Source organism: Sinocyclocheilus grahami, unplaced genomic scaffold (genome assembly GCF_001515645.1).
Source record: "Sinocyclocheilus grahami isolate Dianchi unplaced genomic scaffold, SAMN03320097.WGS_v1.1 scaffold786.1, whole genome shotgun sequence".
Taxonomy (NCBI): domain Eukaryota; kingdom Metazoa; phylum Chordata; class Actinopteri; order Cypriniformes; family Cyprinidae; genus Sinocyclocheilus; species Sinocyclocheilus grahami.
The window spans coordinates 344488-356057 of record NW_015505965.1 but is presented as its reverse complement, the minus strand read 5'-3'; positions in this window follow the sequence as shown (position 1 = coordinate 356057).

The window sequence follows — 11570 nt, the reverse complement described above, 5'->3', positions numbered from 1 at the left end:
AAGTATACTACATAAAATGAACTTGAAGTAAACTTCTTTTTCGTAAGGGAAGAGTAACAACTGAATATGCTGTTATGTTTTTTGCCAATTAAAGAAACTGAAAAGGTAATAATCAATGATCCATATTCCATTATACTGCAAAAACTATTTTAAACAAAACTGCTAATATAAAAAAACATTACCACTGAAATCTATAAGCTCAAATACAGACCATATTATCCTTTCCATCCAGTCCTTACAGAAGATTTGTTCATTTTCAGCACGTGTTCTTCAGTCGTGGACCTTTAATGAAATCCACTTTAACTAAATAAAGCTGAAATTAGATTTATTGTCTTTATGTTCTGGGGAGAAACTCAGATGAGGTCAGATGAATACAATTTGTCATAAGGATTCCGTTTCAGTTAATAAATAGTTAAATCTCTCTGCAGCCACAAATTTGATTTGGATTCACAAACTCTATGAGTTTGAAATATTCAGAAGTTCTTTGTAGTCCTGTAATTTGAAGACCAAGATACTGGAGTTTATCTTAATTACTCATTCACAGTTGTTTACATTTAGATATAAACTAGATATCTACGCTCAGCGGTATTGATAGCTTGTGCAGTTCATCTCTCCAATTAATTCTGTACGTTATTATTTATATTTGTTTTTTTAATGTAAAATGCTTTTATTTTGGCGTGTAGACAAGACTTTTATTTTGGTCTGTGGTTGTGACGTCATAAGGCTGCGTCTGTGATTCGGCTGAAGAAAGGTGTGTGCTTTTAATCATTTAAAGAGTTTGAATCAGTACAACTTGTCGACTGTATAAAAAACATAATTTAATAAAAAAAAATTATATATATATATATATATTTTTTTTTATAATATCCTTCTCTCTACCAAATCTGTTCACTCCACACTCCAGATCAGTAGGTGGCGGTAATGCACCTTTAAGTTGGTTTGCCAAAACCGCCAATAAACATCAGAAGAAGAAGAAGAAGAAGAACTTGTCGACTGAGAGAATTGTGTTGCATAAAACAGTGAAATTAATTATGAGTGAATGTAACTCAGCTTACCAAGCGACATTAATGAAGGTTATTTTGTGTAAGGCGCATGAATAACAGGAAAGGTGCGTCTTATTTCGCTCAGTTTATCATAAACACAAATCCAGTCACTGGTAAGCAGTGATGGAGAAACGCATCTGTTCGAAACTCAGGGTCAAATGAATCGATTGTCAAATGATTCAGTGATTCGAAACGCTCGATTCACCGCTCGCTGCTCTAAACACAAACACAAACGTGTAACTTCAGACTTCTCCAAACAAACTTCAGATGTTTTCATGAAAGTGTCATGTATCTTATTATAGAAGGACGCTTATTATATATTTAGTTACATTTAGATAATTTTAGAGAGATATTTAGAGATTTATTTACCTTCCTGTTTATTATTCCCATTTCAAACAGGACAAAGCGTTCAAATACACCGAAAAACTGGTCATTTACCTGAGATCCTCGTGACAAACTATTATAAAGATGGAGTTTATTAAAGAGAAGAGTGAAGACATGAAGATTGAAGAAACATTCAGAGCCAAACATGAAGATACTGAGGAACAAACAGGTTGGTTTTCATTCTCAAAGCTGAACTCACTCATTTGATCCTTATTAAAATCTCCAGCTCTACAGAAATGAATGATATAGAAGAATGTATTTTATTTGGGAAATGGTTTTATTTGACACTTCACACATTCAGTAACTGTATACAACAGTAAATGCTGAATCAAGCAATAACCAAGTTATATGTAGTACACATCAGTCAAGTAACACAATAATAATAATCAGGTTTGGACCATTGACAGCTTGTTAGAGTTATTGCATGCTGTCTATATTTGTTCTTCGTTTAAAAGGCTGTGGCAAGAAAAATACAGCCAGTAACTTTATAAGAAACTGCTAAATAATAGATGCTTTAAATTAAACCGTCTGAATGTTTCTAAGATGAAGAAGCTACCCTAAGATGCCATTTCTACACAATCATTATTTATTTTTTAATGGATTGTTTTTATTTATTTGAGTTTTCCCCAACAGTCCAAGCATACCTATAGGCCTATAAGAGCAGTGCATTAAACAAACTTGTAAGGAAGAAATTAAAATAATTGTAAATAATAATTTTGCTCCACAGCAGATTCCAAGTGACATGAGGCTGCAAACAACAATAGCAGGAGAAGAAGCCATTTCTTACCGTGATTGATGAATGATTCTGACTTGCCACTGTTGTTTGATGAACTCGTGAAAAACGGAGCGAGAGAAAAAGAAAACAGTAATAGATGCGAATAGAAATGCGAATGACAAGCTAACCGGCTTACGTACCTCACCCTCAGCATTATAATTATTTTACCCGCGCTGGACAGAGACTGAGACGGTGCCGCTGCATGTCGTGCCAATCCTCTCACAGCTGGCGCGTCATCAGCTTGAGATCGGTTTATGAGATCGGCCTTTTTAGAGACCGCCGATTATCGGCCGATAGTGATTGGTAGCCGATCAGTCGGAGCACCCCTAGTTTCCACTACAGATTTGTGCAAAACCTTTAAAATATTGATTAAAAAAAACGAATGTTATGCGACTAAAACATAATTTTTCCTCGGATGTTAAGTTTATGTACCTCACAGCCACCGCACCAGCCATTAAGGGCTGGGTTTTGACAAATTTCACAATTTGATTCGATTATGCTCTATTAGCTTGCGATTCAATTCGATTTAGATTTGATTCAGTATCGATTATTTTGGATAAACATCAGGTACAGTACATTGAAAATGTTCTCAAGGAAAAATAATCTCGCCTAGGGATGTAACGATTCACTGAAGTCACGATTCGATTCATGATTTTTTTTTTTTTTACAAAATGAGATTTAAGACAAATTATAAATTAAATGTGTCCTTTTATTATTGCTTGGACAAAATGCTGCACATTTGTGAAATTGAAATATAACACTATAATAATATACTAATATAGCACTTGTATATTATTGCTCTTTTGTTGGTTTTGATTGCTCCTATTGTCCTCATTTGTAAGTCGCTTTGGATAAAAGTGCCTGCTAAATAACAAAATTTAAATATAATGTAAATAACAAAACTAATTTGAAATTTTAAAACAAGCCCCAAATCAAATACATAAGTAACACAAATAAAAGAAATGAGACCTTACACCTGCTCTCAGTGTGGAAAGAGTTTTACACTGAAAGGTCACCTTAATGCCCACATGAGAAGTCACACCGGAGAGAAACCTTACACCTGCAAACTGTGCGGGAAGAGTTTCTCACTTAGTGGAGGTCTTAAGATTCACATGGTAATTCACATTGAAAAGAATCCATTAGAATGCTCTCAATGTGGAAAGTGTTTTACACAGAAAAAAAACCTTAATACCCACATGAGAATTCACACTGGAGAGAAGCCGTTCACCTGCCCTCAGTGTGGAAAGAGTTTCAGGCTCAAAGATAACCTTAGGACTCACATAAGAAGTCACACGGGAGAGAAGCCATTCACATGTGATCAGTGTGGAAAGAGTTTCAGATATAAAGAAAACCTTAATAATCACATGAAGATGCACTCAAGAGAGAACAGTTTTAAATGTCATCAGTGCGAAAGGAGTTTCACAGACCGGAAGCATCTTAAGAATCATGTTAAAATTCACATCGGAGAAAAGCCTAACATGTGCCATCACTGTGGAAAGAGTTGCTCAGCTGAAGGAAGCCTCAAGGATCACTTGAGAACTCACACTGGAGAGAAACCTTTCACCTGCGAACAGTGTGGAAAGAGTTTCAGGGTTAAAGGAAACCTTCAGATTCACAAGGTAGTTCACACTGGAGAGAAACCTTACAAGTGTCCTCAGTGTGAGAAGAGTTTCACATTTCACAGCAGCATGAAACGCCATTTGCAAACTCATTCTCTAAAGAAATCACCATTTTCCCCAGAGTGACAAGGTTTAGGAAAAGGAGTAATTTCTACAATCATTTTGGAAGACATTCAAGTGTAGTCGGTGTAATAAAGCATTGTGTGAAATCAAGTCTATGTTCACGGTGCAGCTGAATGTGGGCTACATCTGACTGTTACCTTCATGACTACTTTTTTTTTTTACTACTTTTATTTGCACATTTCACCTCTTTATGGTTCACCATAAGGCTTTTTATTTTATATTAAAAAAAGATGTTCAGGTATGGTCACAGTGTCACGAATTCAGTCCATGGACTTCCGTTTATTCACCACCAGAGGTCACCCTTTCCTTTACATTGACTCTCGCACAACACAAACTGTTGCATAGCACCCCGGACTACATATCCCATCATTCATTGCACGGTTTGCACACTGCACTGATTGCACTCATTGCACACAGCTGTTTCTTATCACCTCACTCACTATATAACACCCACTCAAACCACCATTCTCTGCTGAGTATTGTTTAGCCTGTACCCCTTTCAGAGTCTCCGTGTTTTCCTTGTTTTGCCTTACCTGTTTTCACGGTTTCTGATCTTTGCCTGTTTTCCTGAATTTTTCCCTCTCGTCTCGCCCCTGTGATTCTGTCTGCCGATCGGTGACCTACGCTAGCCCTAGGACTATTCTTGTGTTTTTGCCCACCATATACCTGTTTGCCATTGTTCGACCCTGCCTGTTATACCACGTCTCTTTAATAAAAGCTTGTAGATGGATCCACACGTCTCACGTCTCGTCAGCCCCGTTACAGACAGGAGTTAATATGCACAAAAATAGTTTTAAATAGAGCGGTTGTGGTAGATTCCCTCTAATTTCAACTATAGAGGTGTCACTCAATTCAGTGTGTTGATTCCTCTGAATCAAAATATTAGTCAAACTTCTACTTTACAGTGAAATGTAACTGGAAGCTTAAAAATAAATGGACAAACTGAACAAAATGACTTGTTCCTATTGATTGTAGGTGTATTTTAGCTCATTATGTCATCAATTTCAATTGAATGTTGTAATATCTGGATAAGTTTACTGATTGTAGAACTCTGGAAATATCAGGCAACTTTAAATTTATGATCAGGAAAAGCATGGAAATATTATTCTAGTTATGCGCAGGTCTTTAAAATTTGTATCAGCACAGTTCATTCTTTATTGTGTTACCAGCACCTTGTATGTATGTACATATACGTACTGTTTCCTTTCTTATTAATTTGCTGAAATAAACAACCCTAAGCAGTTTGTCTTCCTTCCTTTTCTTGTTAATTATACATTAGAGAAAGTATTTTAATCTTCTGGTAGTGTTCACTTGGGAGACACACTTGTCTTATAACAATAAAAAGTATATTTAATCTTAAATGTATATACAGTGAAAGAGTAAAATAAGCTGTGTTAGACTCATAGACTGTATAAAGGGTAGACTATAGCTCAGGCTGCGAGGTTTCTCTGAATAACAGCGCATGTACAGCCGGCTAATGAAAGCTCTGTAAACTGGGTCTGTATAAAAGGTGTTTTATTGTATGAAATTATTTTGATGACTGCGCACTTGGCATTGCTCAAAGATCTGGCGAAAGCGCGTCTGTAGACAGCGTCACATGGGGATTCGTGGAGTATCTTTGAGAAGAGTGATGAAAGGCTGTAAATGAAAAGGTTGTGGGGCAGGCTCTTAATTGGTGATGGTCTGGGCGAGGTTTAAGCAAATGACTAACCTTGTGCGCACGCGGCAGCTCATTTAGAATACTCCAAACTCACCAACATTAGGACGAGGGACATATTCAGTGGAACATCAACCGAGACATCAGAGCCGCCATTCAGACCGACCCCGCTCCGCTGATCTTCCTGACTGAGATCTCCTTATACCTGAACTCTGAGGTACTGTGTACCTTGCATTGTTACTCAGGTTTTCCTGATACTCTATTGGTCTATTTAGTTTGATTTCATAAATGCCACTACTCTTTAGTGCCTCTGCATATGTCACCTTATTCACATCCTTGTATCCCTGTACTTCTTTAGCTTGTTTCTGGACCACACATCCAGCATATGCAGCACTATGCTCACCTCCACAATTCTGTAGTCAGAGATTCAGTCTAATAAGATTGGCAAAGCCTTACAGCTACCTCTCTATTGGTCAAGGCAAATGTCGCAATCTGCTTCAATTATGTTTTGCGGCTGCTGATGCCAGTCACAACCCTGCCACCATGCTGCATCCTGGCCACCCACTCTGCATCTTGGAAAACATTGAACATTTTTAATTTACTAATGCATTCGTCTCAAACTATTACAGCATATCATGAGGGCCAACTTGCTAAAATAGATAAACTATTCAAGCCTTCCACAGCTCCTGCGCACTGATGGTGACGGGAGATTAAGATCGCATCACAGTAGTAACGGTACAGCGTCTTTTCAGAATTCGTGACCTCACTGCCCTTCAGCAGGTTCCCATAGATCCGGAGGAAGTCTGCCTTTGCAGCTTTCAAAATCTTTTGGAAAACTTTAGTGCTGGGAGCGATCACAGTGGTGGCGGTTGTGGTGGCACCTACAGGGTCTAAGACCAGTTCAGAGTCATCAGGCTGGTTCTTGATGAAGAAACCTCGCCGGAGAAGCTCCTTCACCATGCTGACCCGAGAGTGCCTGTCAGGCAGGATCTCACAAAGCTGGTGGTAATCCCAGGTCCTGTTAGTGCGGATCCACTCCCTGTTGGATGCCTTGGCCTTCTGCAGCTCATCAGATCTTTCATCTGGCTTGCTGTTTTGCAAATAGACTCTTCATATATGTTTTTTTTGTTGTTTTGTTATTTTACTCATGCTGAGATAGTAGATGTCACAGGGATTATTCCAATGTATAGCTTTAACAGTTTACACAGTTAGTTAAGGAACAAAAACACAAGCCTGACCAAAGTCAACTGTGTGAACAAAAGAAATGGGAATATAAAATAAGTAAAATGACAAAAAGTAATACATTAAAAGGACAGAATATTTTTGTGTAGATTTGCCAGACTTTTTATTTGGCTGATGTTGGAACTTGGTAAAAAAATAAAAAAAATAAATAACTACCTACATTTCCCAGATTTACACAAAGCTTCAGTTTTTTTTGTTTGTTATTTTACTCATGCTGAGATTTTAGATGTCACAGTGAGTATTCAAATGTATAGCTTTAACAGTTTACACAACAATCAAAATTAGTTAAGGAACAAAAACACGAGCCTTACCTTTTCTGAGCTTGTTCTGCCATTTTCAAAGAAAAAAAAACAAAGGATACAATCCAGCAAAGGAGTACAGTATGTGTACCCTGTTGAAACAACACACAGTGTGAAACTGTGAGAGACTTTTCCTCCTGTATTCAAGTCAATTCACACCAGTGGGGGTTGGGGTCATCTCACCTAATGTGGTCACTGGTGTTGTGGCTGGGTTGTTATAGGTGTGCGTGACTCTCGATGTCTTAGGCCTAATTGAACGGAGGAATTATGGTATTCTTCTGTAGCCTGACGACGAGTTACTTTACGTTAACCGTTGTTCATGTGAACTCAAAGACAGCCTGATGCTTTGTTTATAGACTATTTGTGGGTGGCTGTTTGTTGTTTCACCTATCAATTCGTGTCGATAAAGTATAATAGGGTAAATCCTGTATAGTGATTTATCCTATATAGTGCTTGCATAAAGCAAGTAGTGTATACACTTGTAGCTGTTATGTATCTTTGTAAGTCATTGTAAGCCCTCTTTTGAGGCACGCTCAAGCGCACGACCCCCCGAACCCCCCCCCTTATAAAAAAACCAAGTGGGCTCCCCCAAAGTCCACGGTATAGTTCGAACACTGTGTATATGTATATATATCTATACACACCTTGCTATGTGTACTGTGTTAGGCTAAACGAGACTTGTCATTTGCACTTATATATTGTTGCTCTTTTGTTAGTTTTGACTGCTTTTATTGTCCTCATTTGTAAGTTGCTTTGGATAAAAGCGTCTGCTAAATGACTAAATAAATAAGGTAACTGTCATGATCTCCAGCTGGAGTGCCCATGAGCTCTTCTAGAGGGCACTCCATTCTGTACCTTGCCATTCACTCAGGACTCCGTTTCCCATAATCCTTTGCCCGGACTCATCAAGTGCATCACCTGTCTCTCATCAGATCTCATCATCAATTCACAGCTGTCTCACATTAGTAGGACTATAAGAATAGCGCACACACACTCGCTGTCATCGCTGGTGATTAAATGTTTAGCCGTTCCGTGTTTTCTAGTTTGTTCCTAAGTTTTGCCTTTCTCGTGTTTTGCCTTTCTCTTTTGTCTCGCCCTGGATTGTACCTGTCTGCTGGTGTTTGACCCTGCCTGTCTTGATCACTCTTGTGAATAAAAGCTGCATTTGGATCCTCAACTCCGTTGTCACTACGCCTCCGTCGTTACAGAATCACCAGCCACACCCGGATCTCAGCGGCTCTGCCCAAGCATGGACCCAGTAGACCAGCTATTACATCTTTGTCAAGGAGTATGTTCACCGGTTCTGTGAGTTGTCATATCAAGTACCGCTTTATGATGAAGTTTTGTTTAAGGACTTGTTCCATTTTGGACTCTGTGAACCAACTAAATCATTGTTACCTGGAAGGGAATTGAACGGTAGTTTGAGGGATAGTATGGACGATGTTTGAGGGACAGTATGGACGATGTTCTCTTATTATGTGGTTCTCCTTTCACTGTGGGAGAGGCAGAGGACTTTAAAGCCCCAGAGACTGTTAACACGATGACTGCCAGCCCAAAGTCTCTCCACAAAATGGCCGCCAGCCTGGAGGCTGTTCACAAAATGGCCACTTCTCCTGAGTCTCGTCCCATCATGGCCGCCAAGCCAGAGTCTGCTCACGTCAGGCCTGCCAAGCCAGAGTCCGCTCACGTCAGGGCCCAAGCATGGACCCAGTAGACCAGCTATTACATCTTCGTTAAGGAGGCTTATCTATTGAGGAGTATGTTCACCGGTTCTGTGAGTTGTCATATCAAGTACCGCTTTATGATGAAGTTTTGTTTAAGGACTTGTTCCATTTTGGACTCTGTGAACCAACTAAATCATTGTTACCTGGAAGGGAATTGAACGGTAGTTTGAGGGATAGTATGGACGATGTTTGAGGGACAGTATGGACGATGTTCTCTTATTATGTGGTTCTCCTTTCACTGTGGGAGAGGCAGAGGACTTTAAAGCCCCAGAGACTGTTAACACGATGACTGCCAGCCCAAAGTCTCTCCACAAAATGGCCACCAGCCTGGAGGCTGTTCACAAAATGGCCACTTCTCCTGAGTCTCACGTCAAGCCTGCCAAGCCAGAGCCCGCTCACGTCAAGCCTGCCAAGCCAGAGCCCACTCACGTCTCCGCTGTTCATCCAGAGTCCGGTCATATTTCAGCTGTTCATCCAGAGTCTGGTCATATTTCAGCTGTTCGTCCAGAGTCACGTCACGTCACCGCTGATCTCCCAGAACCTCATCACATATCAGCTGATCTTCCAGAGTCATGTCGCGTCTCAGCTGTTCGTCCAGAGTCACGTCACGTCTCAGCTGTTCATCCAGAGTCACGTTGCGTCTCAGCTGTTCATCCAGAGTCACGTTGCATCACAGCTGATCATCCAGAGTCATGTCACGTTCTGTCTGTTACACCCAGATTATCAGGGTCAGCCCTTCGGTATCCCAGTCTGGGATCCAGTGTGAAGGATGCACCGCTGATGTCTGCACGCGCAGCTGGTATCCCCAAACCCACTCACTCAAGCCCTCCTGTTCCTGAACTGATTCCCCTGTCTGAAGCACTTCCCATGATGGGGATCACTTTTTGGTGTGTTTGGGCTGCATACACTACCACAGAATATCCAGAGATGGTGGTGCTTGCTCCAGGTCCTCCAGAGGTGGCGGCTGAGGCTGCAGAACCCTCCGAGGCGGCAGCGCTTGCTTTGGCTCCTGGGACGGTGATGGTGCCCAGCAATACACTTTCAGTCTGTCCTGTCTCGGTCAAGGGGACCGTTGCTGAACTCTGTACCTGTCCTGTTAAGGAGAATGTTAATGATATCTCCCTGTTTCCTGCTGGTATTGCTGTAGAACCTCCAGAGGTGGCGGCATCCGCTGCAGAACCTCCAGAGGTGTCAGTAGTATCCACTTGTGAACTCTCGTCCTGTTCTGTTCTGGCCAAGGAGGCCGTCTGCGAACTCTCTGCCTGTCCTGTGACGGCTATGGAGGCCGTTTGTGAACTCTCTGCCTGTCCTGTCAAGGCTACAGCGGCCACTTATGAACTTTTATCCTGCTCTGAATCAGCCGAAGAGGCCTCTCCCGAACTCTCTGTTTGCCCTGTCATAACCAAGAAGGTAATTTGTAAACTCTCTGCCTGTCCTATTATGGCTTAGAAGGTCATTTCTGAACTCTTAGTCTGTCCTGTTCTGACCAAGGAGGTCGTTTCTGAATTCTCTGACATTCCAGCCACGGTAAAAAAGGCTGCCCCTGAACTCTCTGCTCACCCTGTTATGGCTAAAGATGCCATTTTGGAACTGTCTGCCAGTCTTGTTACAGCCGCTGAGGCCATTGTTAACCTCTCTGTGCTCTATGTTCCAGTTCTGCCTAATCCGCCTTGGTGGTATCCTGCACCATCAGCTCCGCCCTGGTGGTCTTCTGCTCCGCCTGCTCAGCCATGGTGGTCCTTAGCTCTGCTCTGGTGGTCTTCAGCTCTGCCCTGGCTCCCTGCTCTGTCGGCTATGCCCTGGCTCACTGTAATGCCCTGGCACTCTGCTCTGCCCTGGCTCTCTGTTCCACTGGTTCTGCCTTGGCTTACTACTCCGCCTTGGCCCTCTGCTCCGCCAGTTCCACCTTGGCTCTCCGCTCTGTCTCAGTCCCCTGTTCCTCTCCTTCCTCATGGACCTGGCCCTCCATCCCTCCCCCTGTTCCGCCTCCGCTCCACCTCCCTCCTGGACTCTGGTCTGTTCATGTTAAGGAGCGTCTGGAAGCCACTCCTTGGGGGGGGGGCTCTGTCATGATCTCCAGCTGGAGTGCCCGTGAGCTCCTCTAGAGGGCACTCCATTCTGTACCTTGCCGTTCACTCAGGACTCCATTTCTCATAATCCTTTGCCCAGACTCATCAAGTGCATCCCCTGTCTCTCATCAGATATCATCATCAGTTCACAGCTGTCTCACATTAGGAGGACTATAAGAATAGCACACACACTCTGTCATCGCTGGTGATTAACCCTCTTAGCGCCAAAGTCGCAAAATTGCGACAAGATGTCATACTTAATCAAATAGACTGTAGTTCCTAATATGGTGTAATATCTCATTTGTATTCCCTACCACTAGATGGCAGACATGTAGTACTTCGATTCTAGACCAAAATTACGTTACCTTCCTATTCAAAGTGTTCGAGGAAATAGCGGAGCAAGTGAGCTTTCGTGTCATTGATGCGGAAGCAGTTCAGTTCATAGCGTGCGGGTAAGCTGTGAGATTTGTGAGAGAAAATCGCCAAATGGCTAATAAAAGTTGTACCGTGAGGATGTGTTGCAAATGTAATTCGCCGATTCTGACTCTGAAGGGGAATATTTTCCTTTTGGAAATGACGATCGGTCGTCTAATAACCGCGCTTCTCCCGGTACATCTTTGCAGCGCAGTGGTGCC